General features: G+C 35.1%; 1 protein-coding gene and 1 pseudogene across 1 annotated transcript in view; one reads left to right on the top strand and one right to left on the bottom strand.

Moving 5' to 3' along the window:
* CNTN5 (contactin 5) overlaps positions 1–16,889 on the bottom strand; it is a 1,310,719-nt gene that overhangs the window by 485,875 nt on the left and 807,955 nt on the right. The window lies entirely within an intron of this gene.
* The window catches only part of LOC113259800 (glutathione S-transferase P-like), a 40,640-nt pseudogene that overhangs the window by 11,442 nt on the left and 12,309 nt on the right, over positions 1–16,889 (top strand).

Genomic DNA, 16,889 nt, shown 5'->3' with positions numbered 1-16,889 from the left:
TCTCCCCTGGTTCATTTCCCCCTCTGTTTACCCCCCTTCATTATTCCCTTCCTTCTCCTAACTATCTCCCTGCTATTTCTTATGTTCCACAAATGAGTGAAACCATATGATAATTGTTTTTCTCTGCTTGACTTATTTTACTTAGCATTATCTCCTCCAGTCCTATACATATTGACGCAACTGTTGGGTAATCATTCTTTCTGATGGCTGAGTAATATTGCATTGTATATATGGACCACATCTTCCTTATCCATTCATCTGTTGAAGGGCAGCTCGGCTCCTTCCACAGTTTGGTTATTGTGGACAATGCTGCTATGAACATTGTGTGGACAATGCTGCTATGAACATTGGGGTGTCTTATGGCCCTTCTTTTCACTACATCTGTATCTTTGGGGTAAATACCCAGTAGTGCAATGGCTGGGTCATAGGGTAGGTCTATTTTTAACTTTTTGAGGAACCTCCACACTCTTTCTACAGTGGCTGTACCAACTCGCATTCCCACCAACAGTGTAAGAGGTTCGTCTCTTACAGGTTCCCCTTTCTGCACATCCTCTCCAACATTTGTTGTTTCTTGCCTTGTCAATTTTTGCCATTCTAACTGGTGTAAGGTGGTATCTCAATGTGGTTTTGATTTGAATTTCCCTGATGGCTAATGATGTTGAACCTTTTTTCATGTGTCTCTTAGCCATTTGTATGTCTTCATTAAACTCAATACCCAAGAAAAAAATAATCAAATAAAAAAGTGAGCAGAAGATATGAACAGACACTTTTCCAATGAAGTTTTAATTTTTTAAGTGTTAATTTAAATACCACTTCTTCAGCCATGACTCCACACAAAGCCACTCTTCCAATACTGTATGCATACACACTGAATATTACTTTCCTTTATCTTAACTGTACATAACTTTGTGCATCATCCACTAAATACTTGGATCCTTCAAGAAGCTTCACAAGGGCAAGCATCAAATCTGTTATTTAGTGCTTTATCCCATGCATCAAAAAGAATACTTGGCACATAATGAGACCCCAATGAATGAATGTTGATCCTTTTGATTGTAGTTTGTCTAACATTACTATTAACCAAAACTGCTGTATTTTTTAGAACATATTTTGTCTATTCTTTTATTCTATTTCTTTTTTTTTTTTTTAAAGATTTTATTTATTTATTTGACACAGAGAGAGAGACAGCCAGCGAGAGAGGGAACACAAGCAGGGGGAGTGGGAGAGGAGGAAGCAGGCTCCCAGTGGAGGAGCCTGATGTGGGGCTCGATCCCAGAACGCCAGGATCACGCCCTGAGCCGAAGGCAGACGCTTAACCGCTGTGCCACCCAGGCGCCCCTTTTATTCTATTTCTAATTTTCTTAAAAAAAGATCTTATTATCTACCTATCATTTGTCTATCTATCTATCATCTATCTATTATCTATCATCATCTATCTATTATCTCTCTATTTTAGAGAGAGAGTACAAGCAGGGGGAGGAGCAGCAGGGGAGGGAAAGGGAAAGAATCTCAAGTAGACTCCTCATGGAGCCCACTCAGAGCTAGATATCATGACCCTGAGATCATGATCTGAGCCAAAAGCAAGAGTTGGACACTTAACTGACTGAGCCACCCAGGCACCCCTTGCCTATTCTTTTATATATAATCTGTTCTTGTGTCTCTGGGTGTGTGTGTGTGCATGCACACATGCACATGCATAAACTGGAAATTTAAACTATTTATATATATTAATAATCTGATATTCCTTGAATTCTAATAGGGTAATTTAATGTGTTTATACTTATTGTCACAGATGATATATCTGATTTTATTTTTCATTTTAAACTTTTATATTGATTCCTTTTCTCTGTTAGTTTTAACATAGAATACTTTGTCTTAACTTTGATATAATATATACATATACATATAAAGTTATATCAGGCTAGTTCCATTAACTGTCAGCTCTGTTCTTTTAAAAATCTTATGTTTTTCAAAAAAATATATAATTACATTTTTATTAATGGAGAACAGTGTGACAACTTTTTAATCTCTTCTCCGTCCAAAAGGAGGGTCTTAGAAAACTTTTAAATCATCACTATTAATTTCCTTTCTCAACATTATTAATAAAATCTGGTTTAGAGCCAAAACTGTTTTTATTAAGTTATTGTGCATTTATGTTAGGTATCTCTGCTTTAAACATTTTTAACATTGTTCTTCCTTACTTAACCTTTATGATTAACCAGCTTTAGAAAGAAATATTCACCTCCTCAGAGCAAAATTTCAACATCTTTGAATTTTAAGTTATTATTCTTCTCTTGATCTTCAAATGCATGTATGTGATATCTCTTCTTAGAACTTTTCACAACAGCGGTATCCTGTTGTCACATTCAGATATGAATATCAACTTCCATAATTTATATTTCTTTGTTCATACTTTCCTCAAAAAGTGGGACATTATTCATTATTATTTAGCATTTAGTGTGTAGAAGAAAAGACTGGGGTCAAATGGATTTTTAAAATTTTTTTCAATGAAATAGTTATAGCTTCATCGTTGTTATTAAAATTGCCATGATGTGTCAAATTATAGATCTTTATTCATTATTTTCCACAGAATATTATGAACCCAATATGATCTACATATCTAGCTCCTTTTGTTCAATTTAGAAGCTTACCTCAGTTTGTCTGAGATAATCATTTCAGTTTTCGTTTTGATTTCTCTTTGGTTCTTAGATTAACCGTCTCCTTCTTATCAGTAATTTTCTCCCTCATTTTCATCTCCTTGTCTTTCTCTTCAGTCTGCACCTTTAATTCTGCGTGTTTACTCCTCATAATTTTCCGCCTTTCTTATAAATGGCAGGTTTTGGCATTCTATTGTGATTGTGAAACCATTTTATTTATATATTTATTATTTATTTTTTTAAGATTTTATTTATGTACCTGAGGTGGGCGGGGGGGAGAGAAGCAGAGGCAGAAGGAGAGGCAGACTTCCTGCTGAGCCTGGACTCTGGGATTGTGACCTGAGCAGTTGCTTAACCGACTATAGATAGTCAGTACCTGAAACTATTTTAGTAAAAATAGTGCCTGAAACTCCTTAGCCTCAAATGTTTAAATTGTGTAAAGCCAGACATAATTTCTAGAAATGTAGTATCTGCTCTAGCTAAGTCAATTACAAAATCTTTATATATAAATATTTTTATATGCACACACACAATTATATGCCAGAGAAACATGTAAAAACAATGGGATATTGGATAGTTTAATGTGAAGAAATGAAAAGAATGGTGCTAATTATATTATCAGAATATATACTAGCATATTGTCATTTTAGTGAAGACAAATCATCAGATCCAAGCTATTTATGAACCAGAAAGAATCTAGTGTGTTGGTCAATGTCTCATTGTGTCCTTACTGCAACACACTGCTGACAACACTGGAGCTAGTGCTTGTGAGAGATTCCTCAGTTATCTTATTATCTGCTCTATACCCTTTCAGACGTATGGTGGGTGCTCAATAAATGTTTGTTGAATAAAGCAATATATTAGTGTAATGCTATCAATAAGCAAAGAGTATTATTTTTGCTAAATTTTCTTAAGTTTCGGTCAGAAGAGAAATAACTAATTTCAGCATCTTTCTTGATGTAGTCCACATTATCCAGCTTTTATTTTCATATTCACTTGTTAGGTTGCAATATTATAATAATGCCAAGTAAGTGTGACTTCTATTTTTCATAAGAGTGTCTTGATATGTAGTTAGGACAGAAAAGTGGCACCTTAACATTCCTTGCTCATATTAGAAATGCCACAATGAAAATGTGGTACCTAACAGACTTCCGATGGTCAAGAGTTACTAAATGGAAGAGCTGTTACAATGGAAATCCCTGTGAGGTGGTTAACTTACAGCTTCTAATGCTGAGCTCAGTCCTCAACATCTCTGGTAAATTTTGCCAGTACTGCCAGCTGGAAAGATTAGTCCTCCTCTGAACATAGCACTTAATGCCCATACTATGTATTTAGCGCATATATATATATATATATATATATATATATATATATATAATTTCATTTTTAAAAATTATTTTTTAAAATTATTTTAGAACACTTTGAAATTTACAGAAAAGTTGAGATGCTTGCAAAGAAAGTTTCCATATATTTCCATATATTTCGTGCTCAGTATTATCAGTATCTGACATAGGTATGATATGCTTTCACCCTTAATGAACTAATATTTGTAAATTATTATTAAGTAAAATCCATATTTTTAAAAGATTTTCTTAGTTTTTACTTAATGTGCTTTTCCTGTTCCAAGACTCCATCCAGGACACCACATTACATTGTTGTCGTGTCTCCTTATGCTCCTCTTGGCTTTGAGAATTTTTCAGACTTTCGTTTTTTGATGGCCTTGACAATTTTGAAGAACATGGGTCAGGTATTTTAAGAATGTCCCTCAATTGGGATTTGTCTGATGTTTTTCTCATTTCAAGATGGGGTTATGGGTTTTGAGGAAGGAGACCACAACGCTAAATTGCCATTTGATCACAGCATGTCAAGTGTACATGTTATCACCATGACTTTTCACTGCTGTTGCCTTTGATCTCCTGGTTGAGGTAGTGTTTGTCAGGCTTTTCCTCTGTAAAGTTACGCATTTTACCTCCTCTTTTCATACTGTAATTTTGGAAGGAAGTTAGTGGGTGCAGCCCACAAGTAAACAGTAGGTAGTTATGTTTAGTTGCAAAGTCTTTTTTAAAACTCCGCTCTTGACAGATCATTTTTCTGAGCATACAATTCTAGGCTGACAGCTATTTTTTTGGCGGGGGGGGGATTTGTAAAGATTTCTTTTCTTTTAATGTTTTTTTATTATATTCTGTTAGTCACCATGCAGTACATCCCTGGTTTCTGATGTAAAGTTCGATGATTCATTAGTTGCGTATAACACCCAGTGCACCATGCAATACGTGCCCTCCTTACTAACCATCACCAGTCTATCCCATTCCCCCACCCCCCTCCCCTCTGAAGCCCTCAGTTTGTTTTTCAGAGTCCATAGTCTCTCATGCTTCATTCCCCATTCTGATTACCCCCCCTTTCTTTATCCCTTTCTTCCCCTACCGATCTTCCTAGTTCTTATGTTCCATAGATGAGAGAAATCATATGATAATTGTATTTCTCTGTTAGACTTATTTCACTTAGCATCATCTCCACCAGTCCATCCATGTTGCAGCAAATGTTGAGAACTCGTTCTTTCCGATAGCTGAGTAATATTCCATTGTATATATGGACCACAACTTCTTAATCCAGTCGTCTGTTGAAGGGCATCTCTGCTCCTTCCATGATTTAGCTATTGTGGATAATGCTGCTATGAACATTGGGGTGAATATGGCCCTTCTCTTCACTACGTCTGCATCTTTGGGGTAAATACCCAGTAGTACAATGGCTGGCTCATAGGGTAGCTCAATTTTTAACATTTTAAGGGACAGCCACACTGTTTTCCAGAGTGGCTGTACCAACTTGCATTCCTAACAACAATGTAGGAGGGATCTCCTTTCTCCACATCCTCTCCAGCAATTGTTGTTTCTTGCCTTGTCAATTTTTGCCATTCTAACTGGCGTAAGGTGGTATCTTACTGTGATTTTGATTTGAATTTCCTTGATGGCTAATGATTTTGATCATTTTTTCATGTGTCTGTTAGCCATTTGTATGTCATCATTGGAAAAGTGTCTGTTCATATCTTCTGCCCATTTTGTGATTTGTTTATTTGTTTCTCATGTATTGAGTTTGAGAAGTTCTTTGTAGATCTTGGATACCAGTCTTTTATCTGTAGTGTCATTTGCAAATATATTCTCCCATTCCGTGGGCTGCCTCTTAGTTTTTTTGACTGTTTCCTTGGCTGTGCAGAAGCTTCTTATCTTGAGGAAGTCCCACAAGTTCATTTTATCTTTTGTTTCTCTTGCCTTTGGAGATGTCCCATGAAAAAGGTTGCTTTGGCCGATGTCGTAGAGACTGCTGCCTATGTTTTCCTCTATGATTTTGATGGATTCCTGTCTCACATCGAGGTCTTTCATCCCTTTGGAGTTTATCTTTGTGTATGGTGTGAGAGTGGTCAAGTTTCATTCTTTTGCATGTAGCTGTCCAATTTTCCCAGCACCATTTATTGAAGAGACTGTCTTTTTTCCACCGGATGTTTTTTCCTGCTTTATCAAAGATTAGTTGCCCAAAGAGATGAGGGTCCATTTCTGGGTTCTCTATTCTGTTCCTTGGGTCTATGTGTCTGTTTTTGTGCCAGTACCATGCTGTCTTTGTGGTCACAGCTTTGTAGTACAGCTCAAAATCCGGCATTGTGATGCACCCAGCTTTGTTTTTCTTTTTTCAACAGTTCCTTGGCGATTCGGGGCCTTTTCTGGTTCCATACAAATTTAAGGACTATTTGTTCCAGTTTTTGAAAACTGTCATTGGTATTTTGATCGGGATAGCATTGAAAGTGTAGATTACTCTGGGTAGCATGGACATTTTAACTATGTTAATTCTACTGATCCATGAGCATGGAATATTTCTCCATCTTTTTGTGTCTTCTTCAATGTCTTTCAAGAGTGATTTATAGTTTCTAGAATATAGATCCTTTAAGTCTCTGGTTAAGTTAATTCCAAGGTAACGTATGGTTTTTGGTGCTATTGTAAATGGGATGGATTTCCTAATTTCCCTTTCTTCAGTCTCATTACTCGTGTATAGAAATGCAACTGATTTCTGAGCATTGATTTTGTATCCCGCCACATTACTGAATTGCTCTATAACTTCTAATAGTTTGGGAGTGGATTCTTTTGGGTTTTCCATATAGAGTATCATGTCATCTGCGAAGAGAGACAGTTTTACTTCTTCTTTGCTCATTTGGATACGTTTTATCCTTTTTTGTTGCCTGATTGCTATTGCAAGGACTTCCAGTACTATGTTGAATAATAGTGGTGAGAGTGGGCATCCTTGTCGTGTTCCTGATCTTAAAGGAAAGGCTTCCAGCTTTTCCCCATTGAGAATGATATTTGCTGTAGGCTTTTCATAGATGGTTTTTATGAGATTGAGGAATGTACCCTCTATCCCTACACTCTGAAGGGTTTTAATCAGGAAAGGATGCTGTATTTTGTCAAAACCTTTTTTTGCATCTATTGAGAGAATCATTTGATTTTTGAATTTTTCCTTCTGGATAAAATCTAAGACACTGATTGATTTGCGAATGTTGAACCACCCTTGCATCCCAGGAATGAATCCTACTTGGTCATGGTGGATAATCCTTTAGAAAGACCAGGTACATCCTGATTAGAGATTTTGTTGTTGTTGTTGTTTTGATAAGGACTCTCCATTTCCTTTCTGATAGTAAGGACATGAGCATGTTTATAAAGAAGCTGGATCTGGGTCAATCATTCTCTTTAGGTTCCCCTTATCCAGGAACAAATGTTATAGATTTCTCTTTCTCAACGTTGTTTTGAGATTTATTCAGAAAGTCTTGCTGCTGGGCGATAACTAAGGTCTGAACATATTACTGGCATATAACGGCATTTCCAATTAAGCCAGATCTCCTTTATTGGGTGCTCACTGTTCACAGCTCTTGTTTTTAGCAAAGTGCTACTTCTTCCTTTTTTTGTAGGGGGGTGAGTGGCTTATGGGGAGTGTACTTTTAGAGCTTTGTCCACCTTCATGTAAGATCAACATTAATTATATTTAATTATATTTATTGTATCTTTTCATTCGAGAGCTTCTCAGAAGTGTATCTAAATATCTAAAATATAGGTTATGACTGTTAAGGGTGTGATCTATGTACAAAGTCATTTTGCAGTTAATATTATTTTCAGCAATAGACATTATTAGCATTTTGTCTAGGGGCTTCACAGTCTCTCTATCATTTTCACTAAAATAGGCTAAGCCATTCATAATGGCTTTGTCTCAGATTGTATGCTTATGTACAATTTCAGTTCTAAACTGTACTATCTGGGCCCATCTGTCAGGGTATTGTGTCCCCATTCAGGTTCACCAGCGTGGTGATAAACTCGGTGCTATACTTGATCCCCAGTAATAGCTAGGACTGTGATCTGCTGTGATGAACGAGATGAGCTAGGAGGAACTTACTGGTGAGCTGTGGAATGTTATCAGACAATGCTATGCAACTCTCAGTAGTCTGCTGAATAAACTACAAACTCTGAAATACATGGCTGGAGAGGGATCTGCCTTTGCTACAAATCACAGTAACCCAAAACCTAACACCAGCAGCTTCTGTACCAGTACAAAAATCATTGCCTCAGCACAGATTTAGTTTATACATAGCACTTCCCAAGCAAGCTTTCCCCTTTATTTTCCTTTAAAAATAATGACATTGTAATCAGTATACACTACCTGAGGAGTCAAGCTTTTCTTTTTTTCTAATAGCACTTACATTCCTTTTGACATAATCTACACTACTGATATGAAAGCAATGATCTGTAATTCGTAATAATAGATTGAAGCAATGAATTTAAAAAAATGTATAACTAAGGGTAGAATAAAAGTGCCTTTCCCTGGGATATACGCCAGAGCTCTCCCATGTAAAAAAACATAAATAACACACATAAATCATTTCATAAAGACCAAGAAACATTCTCCTTTCTAGCTATAGTTTTTAAAAATTTGGAGCAGGAATTTTGTATAATCATTATAATTTAACTGTTGGAACACAAAAACAGTTTCATGTACTGTGTGGTTCCTATATTATTGTGTCTGTAGTATATAGATCAAATACGTGTCTTCTGGCAGCTTTTGTTTCTAGACTGCCTTCAGCACAAGGGAGATCTCACTCATCATACCTACAACAATTCCAAGAATATGGCCATATTCATGCTGTTGCTCAATCTGTCAGAATTTCAGCTAAGTCACAGATGTGTGCTAAATAATTACTGCCAGTTTTAATTAAAACTAGCTTGCATCTCTTAAAGTCAATTAATATCTTCATAGTTGGTCTTAATTTTCTTACTGAGTAGCTCCTAATGAAGCATGACAACTTTAGGTGCACTTTATAAGTTTTGCTTCAAAGAGTGACTCTATTTTATTTATATTTTAATTTTTTCTATTTTTTCTTTTCTCTTTTAATATTAAAGAAAGTCACAAAGTTTCCCTGTGCTCCGTCATAAATAGATGGTTGAAATGATAGATGTAATTTTTTACAATCTCTGAAATAACATTTTCCATACTTAAACAGAAATGACAATTATATTATTCTTAATATTGTGTAATAATGTCTTTGTAATTCTTGACTGAGAAGGTGATTTAAACAAATGATTATTTGTCAGAACTAGAGAACAATATTTTGCAAAGGTCAAAGCCAATTCATGATATTGTACAAGATGTTGTTGTTTATTTTTATAAGTCCTCAATTTCAGTTTTTTATAAAATCGAGAAAACAGCTCAAATATTCTCTGCAGACATGCTTCTGGCATGAAGTAAGGATTCCATTAACTCTGAAAGACTTTGGATTTTATTTTAATTTATATTATGTCACTTATAGTGCCAGTCTTGTGTTTTTGTTTATGAGTGAAAAGAATATGAATGGAGTGGAAAAGAATGATTCATCTTAGTATTTACATTTAATTTTCTCATTCCATAAGTAGTATTGCAGAAACAATTGTTAGCCACATATTTCTGTAAATATTTCTAACATTCTTAGAGGAAAATAGCCAATAGAACGATGACAATATTAATGTCTTATCTCATCCATTTATATTTTAAGCTAATAATTTTCCACAATTGAAAATATTTCAGTGACTTCACTGATCATATCTGAGATATTAATAAACACATGCTATGTATATGTGGGGAAATGTAACATATAAACAAGTATAGTCTACTTCTTCAACTGTGCATGAATTTAACAACAGTAAAAAGAAGAGGAAAAATGGCTGGCCAGTAGGGAGCCTATGTCACACCGAGAGAAGTTCTCCCATACTGCAATTAGTTTTGGTTTTGTTTACTTTTCATCTTTAGGAAAGTCAAATATTTAAGCAAATGAATCTTGCTTCTTCTGAAAACAAGTATCCAGTTCTTGCTCATGTGCAGCACTGTGGTGTCCATAAGACCACAGACTTCTGCCAGGTGTACTGAGTACCCAGTCTGAGTTCCACCACTTACTATAGCTCTCAGGCCAGCTTCTTAACCTCTTTCATCCATATAATTCACTCTAATATATAATTTCCACCAGTTCATGTAAAGGGGTCATGAGCGTCACATCGAATGATGTGTTCAAAGTATTTAACATCTGTCTAGCACATAAATAAACTCAATAAGTGGTAAATAGTAGTATTTTTAAAAATTTAGGACACAGAGCCAGAAGTTAAAAAAAAAAGTAAAAAATAGTTTCTGCCAAGTCTGTATGTAGAAATAATGCTGATAGAAGTTTCTTAAATCTGCAGCATCTAAGTCTCTAGATGGTGTCAGGTTTCATCTGTGTTTATCTGTCCTGTCCAATTTCAAAATTCCCAACATCTCCTAAAAGCTGCCAATGTGTACTATGTGGTCTGGTGACATATTTCATCAGTACCAAGGAAAATTGAATTTTATAATGACAGGGCAGAAGAGGTTTCACACAAGTATTTTTTTTTTTAACTTTCTGCTTACGAATACTTCCTTGCTCTTTTTTAGCAAGGGCCCTGCTTTTCCCCACTGCTTTATCAGAAATCATCACCAGCACTTTCTGGAAGTATTTTCTCAAATAATTCTAACAAAAATATTGGTTCAGGGAAGAAATGTGTTTCTTTAAAGTGTTGGGGTTTTTAAAATCATTTTTCTTTGTTCTTTTAAATGCATACTGTTACTTATTATATACAAGTCATCACTAGACTGCATTGTTGTTTAGAATTTGAAAAATTCCAAGTTGTGTAGTAATAATTCACCCTGCTTTTGATTATTTTCCCCCATGTCATTAGTAACTTTCTCTTAATTAAAGAAAATCAGCTCATCTATCTTTTACAATAAACACATAAGATAGGCAGTGTAAAAAAATTAAAAAATAAATAAAAAAAGCAGAAAGTAGACAAGAATAGGAACCGGGAGATTTAACTCTAATCTCAGAGGTCTCACCAGTCAGTTCTGTCATCTTAGACTTTATTTTGTAGATCTAAGGTTGCTTACCTCTAAAAGAGAGGGTTGGAAGAAATCATCTCAAAGTTCCTTTCTGCTTTATGATTCTAAATGCCATCATATTTGGGTGCAGTGTATAATGTATCCTTGTTTAACAGAAAATAATTTATATGGGACTTTGAAATTTCTTAATAAGCAATGATTAAGGTAGCCTGCTTTGGAGTAGACTGCACAATATGAAGGTCATTACCACGTGTATCACAGAATGCTACCCTTCAAAGTAATAAAATGGAAGATGAGAATTTTGTGAATATACTAGAAACTCTTGATAGCAAATGCTGAAATAAATTCATATTTTACTGACATTATTTATAAAGTCAATAGGCAATATGGACAGATTTAATTGTCCTGAGATTTTAATATATAGATGGATTGAAGTCCAAAATGCAAACACAAATATTATACTGTATAAAACTTTGCAGAATTGTATACTAGTATGGCATGTAATTTTAAGCAACTAAGTAAGACTTGGCTATGTGAAAAATGCCCTACCTATACATTGGTAAAGTAAAACTGTCCCCATTAAAAATAATTAAAGATCATTAAAAGATAGACATAAAAAATTAACTCATTCTAAATGGTTGATTACAAATGCAAATATAAAATTACTTTGTATTTAGATTTTTTTTAATGCTTCAAAGCCACAGAAAGAAATTTGTCTGTCATTTAGAAGCAGATAACTTGGTTTTGGTAAGTTCAAAAGGCAGAATAAATGAGCAGAACTAGTTTCTACTTGGGCATACCACTGTTGATCCAGTGGACCTGAATTCAGAAACAAAATTTCCAATGGCTTTGAAACACTAGGTTTTTATTCCCTATGTGGCCTGGCTGAGAAGTTCATTTAAAGATAGATATGTCCACTGGCAAAACAGTCTGTTTAAATGATTGCATATCCTTTTGGGTTTCATGAAACTTGAGTATTTTCTGCTATAAAGAATTTCAGAGTCAATGAGAATAAGGTTCTTTTTGTATTATAAAAAAAGGAAAACACTTTCCAGGTTAACTTCCAAAGGGTATTAAAATTCATATTAATGAAAATATGGGAAGAATTTTATTCCATGAACCTTTCAACTCTATTTAAAAGCATCTATAATACCATGGCATCTAATTACCACTCCTACATCTTTTATTCCCCCCTTAGGAGTTCAAAGCAATTTACATAGTTATCTCACTTTGAGAGAGAAAATCATTTAACAGGATAAAAGAAACTGAGGCATGTAAAAGTTAAGAAGTTTGGTCATTATTATACAATTGGTGATGAAATAATGAAATTTATGACTTGATGTAGGAATAAGATGATGAGATTCAGTCACATGCTTGCACTTAAATTCTGTGTGATCTTCGAAAATTACTAATGTTTGAATCTCATTAATTCTGTATAACACTGAATAATCTTCAGTGTTCAGGACTACAAGTTTCAGGGGCACTGAAATAATATATATTACAAGATTTGCTAAGTTATAAAATGCTACACTTATAAAATGTTTCATTTTTAACTCTTATATGGCAGTCTTTCAAGGAGGCTCAATTATTCATCTGATACCTGGATCAAGAAGTTTGAACATCTCATGTTTATTGTATAGTTCAATTTAAATATACGTGTATTGAGACCATTTCTTCATTATACTCCTAATGCAACTGAGGCCCTAGCCCTAAGTACAATGTGGTTGGATCTTGAGGATGAAGCTGAATAAAGACCAAGTGGTCCCTGGGGCGCCTGGGTGGCTCAGTCATTAAGCGTCTGCCTTCGGCTCAGGGCATGATCCTGGCGTTCTGGGATCGAGCCCCACATCAGGCTCCTCCGCTGGAACCCTGCTTCTTCCTCTCCCATTCCCCCTGCTTGTGTTCCCTCTCTCACTGGCTGTCTCTATCTCTGTCAAATAAATAAATAAAATCTTTAAAAAAAAAAAGACCAAGTGTTCCCTGAAGCAGAGGAGAGGACCACAGTCTGTGAACTAAGCACAATTACTCAGGAGGACCAGAGTCGGGATTAGAACAAAATCAATCATCCGATGTCAGAGATGAGTATAAAGGCATAATTAGGGGACAGAGTGAGAAGTTAGGAATTGAGGGTACTAATAACAGGTCTGGAAAGCCTGCAAAAGAAGCCAATGCAATGGGGTTCCAATGTGAATCCTGAACAATTTATAGGTTAGGACATTTTGTATGGATATTGGCTGCATGATACTGGAATAGCTCAGCTCAGTTAAAGTTAGAAGGTAGGCTAGGAGCACCTGGGTGGCTCAGTTGTTTAAGCACTGGACTCTTGATTTCTGCTCAGGTCACAATCTCAGGGTTGTGAGATTGAGCCCTGTCTCCAGCTCCACACTGGGTGTGGAGCCTGCTTAAGATTCTCTCTCTCCCTCTCCCTCTGCCCCTTCCCCACCACAACCTCCCATGCCCCATGCATGTGCACACACTCTCTCTCTCTCTCACTCTCTCTAAAAACAAAAAAGGTAAAAAAAAAAAAAAGGCTAGACAATAACAACTATGCATATTAAAACCAGAAGAAGGGTATAAAAACTTCTTAGTTGTATTTCAGTGAGGGATAACATGGAGTCTTCATTCTTTATAATTTTGTCAGGGTGATACATTACTAATGTCCAGCCTGGAGGAATGGAAGGGAATAGCGTTAATTGAAATAAATAAGAACTACGTTACACTTTGTGATTTATTTTTCTGAAGTGAAAAATCACTTTATAAATATTGTATATTTGTATATAGGAATATACAAAAGTCTTTGTGTAATGATGCTTGTTAAATATAAATCTAAAGTAATATTTTTAACATTTATTTTAAAAATGAGGACGCTGCTTCATTCAATCAGTCATTCATTCAACAGGTGTGTACTGAGTATGTACTCTGGAAAGATAGGTCTGAGTTCACAGGCTTTTAGTGAGGTGACTTGGAATGAGTTATTACAAATGCGTTAAGTACTAGATATAGTGTTTTGAGAATGTCTAAGATAATGTGAGAGATAAGAGAAATACATATATCTGAGGAAGCTGAGGTTTGGCTGGAGTTGTAAGACTATAGTGCAGTTGAAACTAGGAACATACACATTTTATAGGTTTTTTTTTTAAAGATTTTATTTATTTATGTGACAGAGAGACAGCCAGTGAGAGAGGGAACACAGCAGGGGGAGTCGGAGATGAAGAAGCAGCCTCCCAGCAGAGGACCCCGATGTGGGACTCGATCCCGGAATGCCGGGATCACGCCCTGAGCCAAAGGCAGACGCTTAACGACTGCACTACCCAGGCGCCCCACATTTTATAGTTTTTAATTCCTTATTGCTATGGGAAAATGTATGACTTTTCCATTACTCAGAAATCATCAAATAGAATAAAATTGATAGTTTGTTACTTTTCTTCACTCAAATCTAGAAAGTCCTCTGATAATCAACTTTTAGTATATGAAAAAATCTAGTTCAAACAAATATATGAATCAAACCAAAATCAAACCAGTATATGAAAAAAAATATTCTCTTATTTGTGATTTGCCATAGTATTGTTATTCAGAGCCTCATCTGCATAATATCAGATAAAGTAAATGAATAATTAGGAGATATTCTAATTCTACCATCCTTAGTAGTAAGAACCATGGTTCTTAATATGGAAGAAAGGAGATACTATTGTTCTGAAAAGGAGAAGTAAAAAGCACTATAATCCTGGATTCAGATTGTAAGTATTAGTATGATCTACTAATGAGATATTTTATTCTTAATAATAGTGTAGCAATGAGCACTTCTGGTAACCTGTGCTCTTGATATATCATTTCCCAGTTTAAAAAAAAAAAAACTAGGGGTTCTAGGAGAAATGATCAACTCTAAATCTGGAGCTTGTCACACCAGATGGTCGTCATTAGGATCAAACTGAAAGATACCAAGAGCCATCTTGAAGGGACTTCCACTAGCTAAAACAGGAATATTCAAATTTCAAGAAATAATGGCAATTGACTGAACTTTACCAATATGTTTAAATTTATGATTTCTTTTGTTATCAAAAGACTAATTGTTTATCTTCAAAAATGAAAGAGAACAATTTGTTAACTTGGAAACTGGTAAATAAAGACAAAGAATCAAGCATTTGTCCAGCTTTTTCTGTATGAATTCTACCACTAGGTGACCTAATAGCAGATAAGGAGGAAGTATCTATTCATTAAAGCATTCCAACTAACAACTGAAATATAAATGACAGATCTAGAATATTCTCATTTTGCAAACCCTATGTATTAATGGATATAGACATTATCCATCGATAGCTACTAACATCACAAAAAGGACTACCAAACATTGTCTACCTCCAAAGAGAGTGTACTCCTGTCTTCAGAGGGACCAAACTTGAGTCTGATCAAGCCTCTGGATCCAGCTGGCAATTTGTGAAAATACAGAAGATGCAGCAACATGTTGCACTGTACCATGAATGTACAATCAGAAAACTCCAGTCTGTAGGAAACTCTACAGGTCAAATTACCTAGATTCTTCAACAGATGAGTTGTAAGGAAAGGAAAGGGATAAAGAGAGAATTAAAAAGACATATATTTTTAAAAGATGTACAAAAGCAAACTATAGGGATGATCACAGGGGTGATAAAACTAAATTAACTCAAGGAATTAACAATTCCTTAATTCCTTAAATTCATGGTAATGGTCATTTATGTGCAGACAGAGGTTTGAGATTGCAATGGGGCAGTTTCTGTAATCACCAATAAGGTTCTAGTTCTTGTCCTGGGTGATAGTTACAAAGATATTTGCTTTATAATGATGCATTGTTATAAAGTTCTTTGTTGTCTTTGGGCCTATATTGTAGTTTATAGATTTAATCATAAAATAAAATATCAAATTGACATAGCTTATTATGAAAATATACTTTTAAGCTTGGCTACATTGTTCATTAGTATAGCCTTTGTTATGTGTAAATACTTTCATTTTTTATTTTTATGAAAGTATTTAATCTCAAATATGCAATAATTTTTAATTATTGCATAATTAAAGAGAATGTTAAGAAAAGAGTCATATGATAGGGGAGCCTGGGTGGCTCAGTCGTTAAGCATCTGCCTTCGGCTCAGGGCGTGATCCCAGCCAGCATTCTGGGATCGAGCCCCACATCAGGCTTCTCTGATGGGAGCCTGCTTCTTCCTCTCCCACTCCCCCTGCTTGTATTCCCTCTCTCCCTGGCTGTCTCTCTCTCTGTGTCAAATAAATAAATAAAATCTTAAAAAAAAAAAAAGAAAAGAGTCATATGATAGACATCAAAGTAGAGATAAATCTTTAAGTTGAATGTTTTGAGAAACTGGTACATGTTACTACATAAAATCTACTGATCGTAGTTTACGGATGCCATCTTCAGAGAACTGAGGGGCAGGACTCTTTTTTTTCTGTAAGATTTCTTCAAATGTGATATATTTTACTTACACTTGTTTAGCGAACTCAGCTGTCATTAGGGCATGAAGGTAGAAATTTCCTTTCAAATAGGTGTTTAACATTTTAACTTTAATATTACAGGTCATGGCTATTTTTGTTTTACATATTTTCATTAAAAGCTGTGCCTTTGGAATCAGAATAGAAATTTATAAATCAAATACATACTACAGTGATTTTATTGGAAATAAAAAATAACTCAGGTGGATGAACTTCGTCACCAAACATATTTGCATATTTGTTGCCAAGAAACAAAAGCTAAGTTTTTAGTTACGTTCTCATTCTGCAGTGTATTTGTATATCAGCAGGTTTTATTGGTAAATACTAGAATCACTTGCTATAAAGATGAGT

This window comes from Ursus arctos, unplaced genomic scaffold (genome assembly GCF_023065955.2).
Source record: "Ursus arctos isolate Adak ecotype North America unplaced genomic scaffold, UrsArc2.0 scaffold_22, whole genome shotgun sequence".
Classification (NCBI taxonomy): domain Eukaryota; kingdom Metazoa; phylum Chordata; class Mammalia; order Carnivora; family Ursidae; genus Ursus; species Ursus arctos.
Note: the sequence above shows the minus strand (reverse complement) of the source record. Positions and strands in the feature narration are given on the sequence as shown.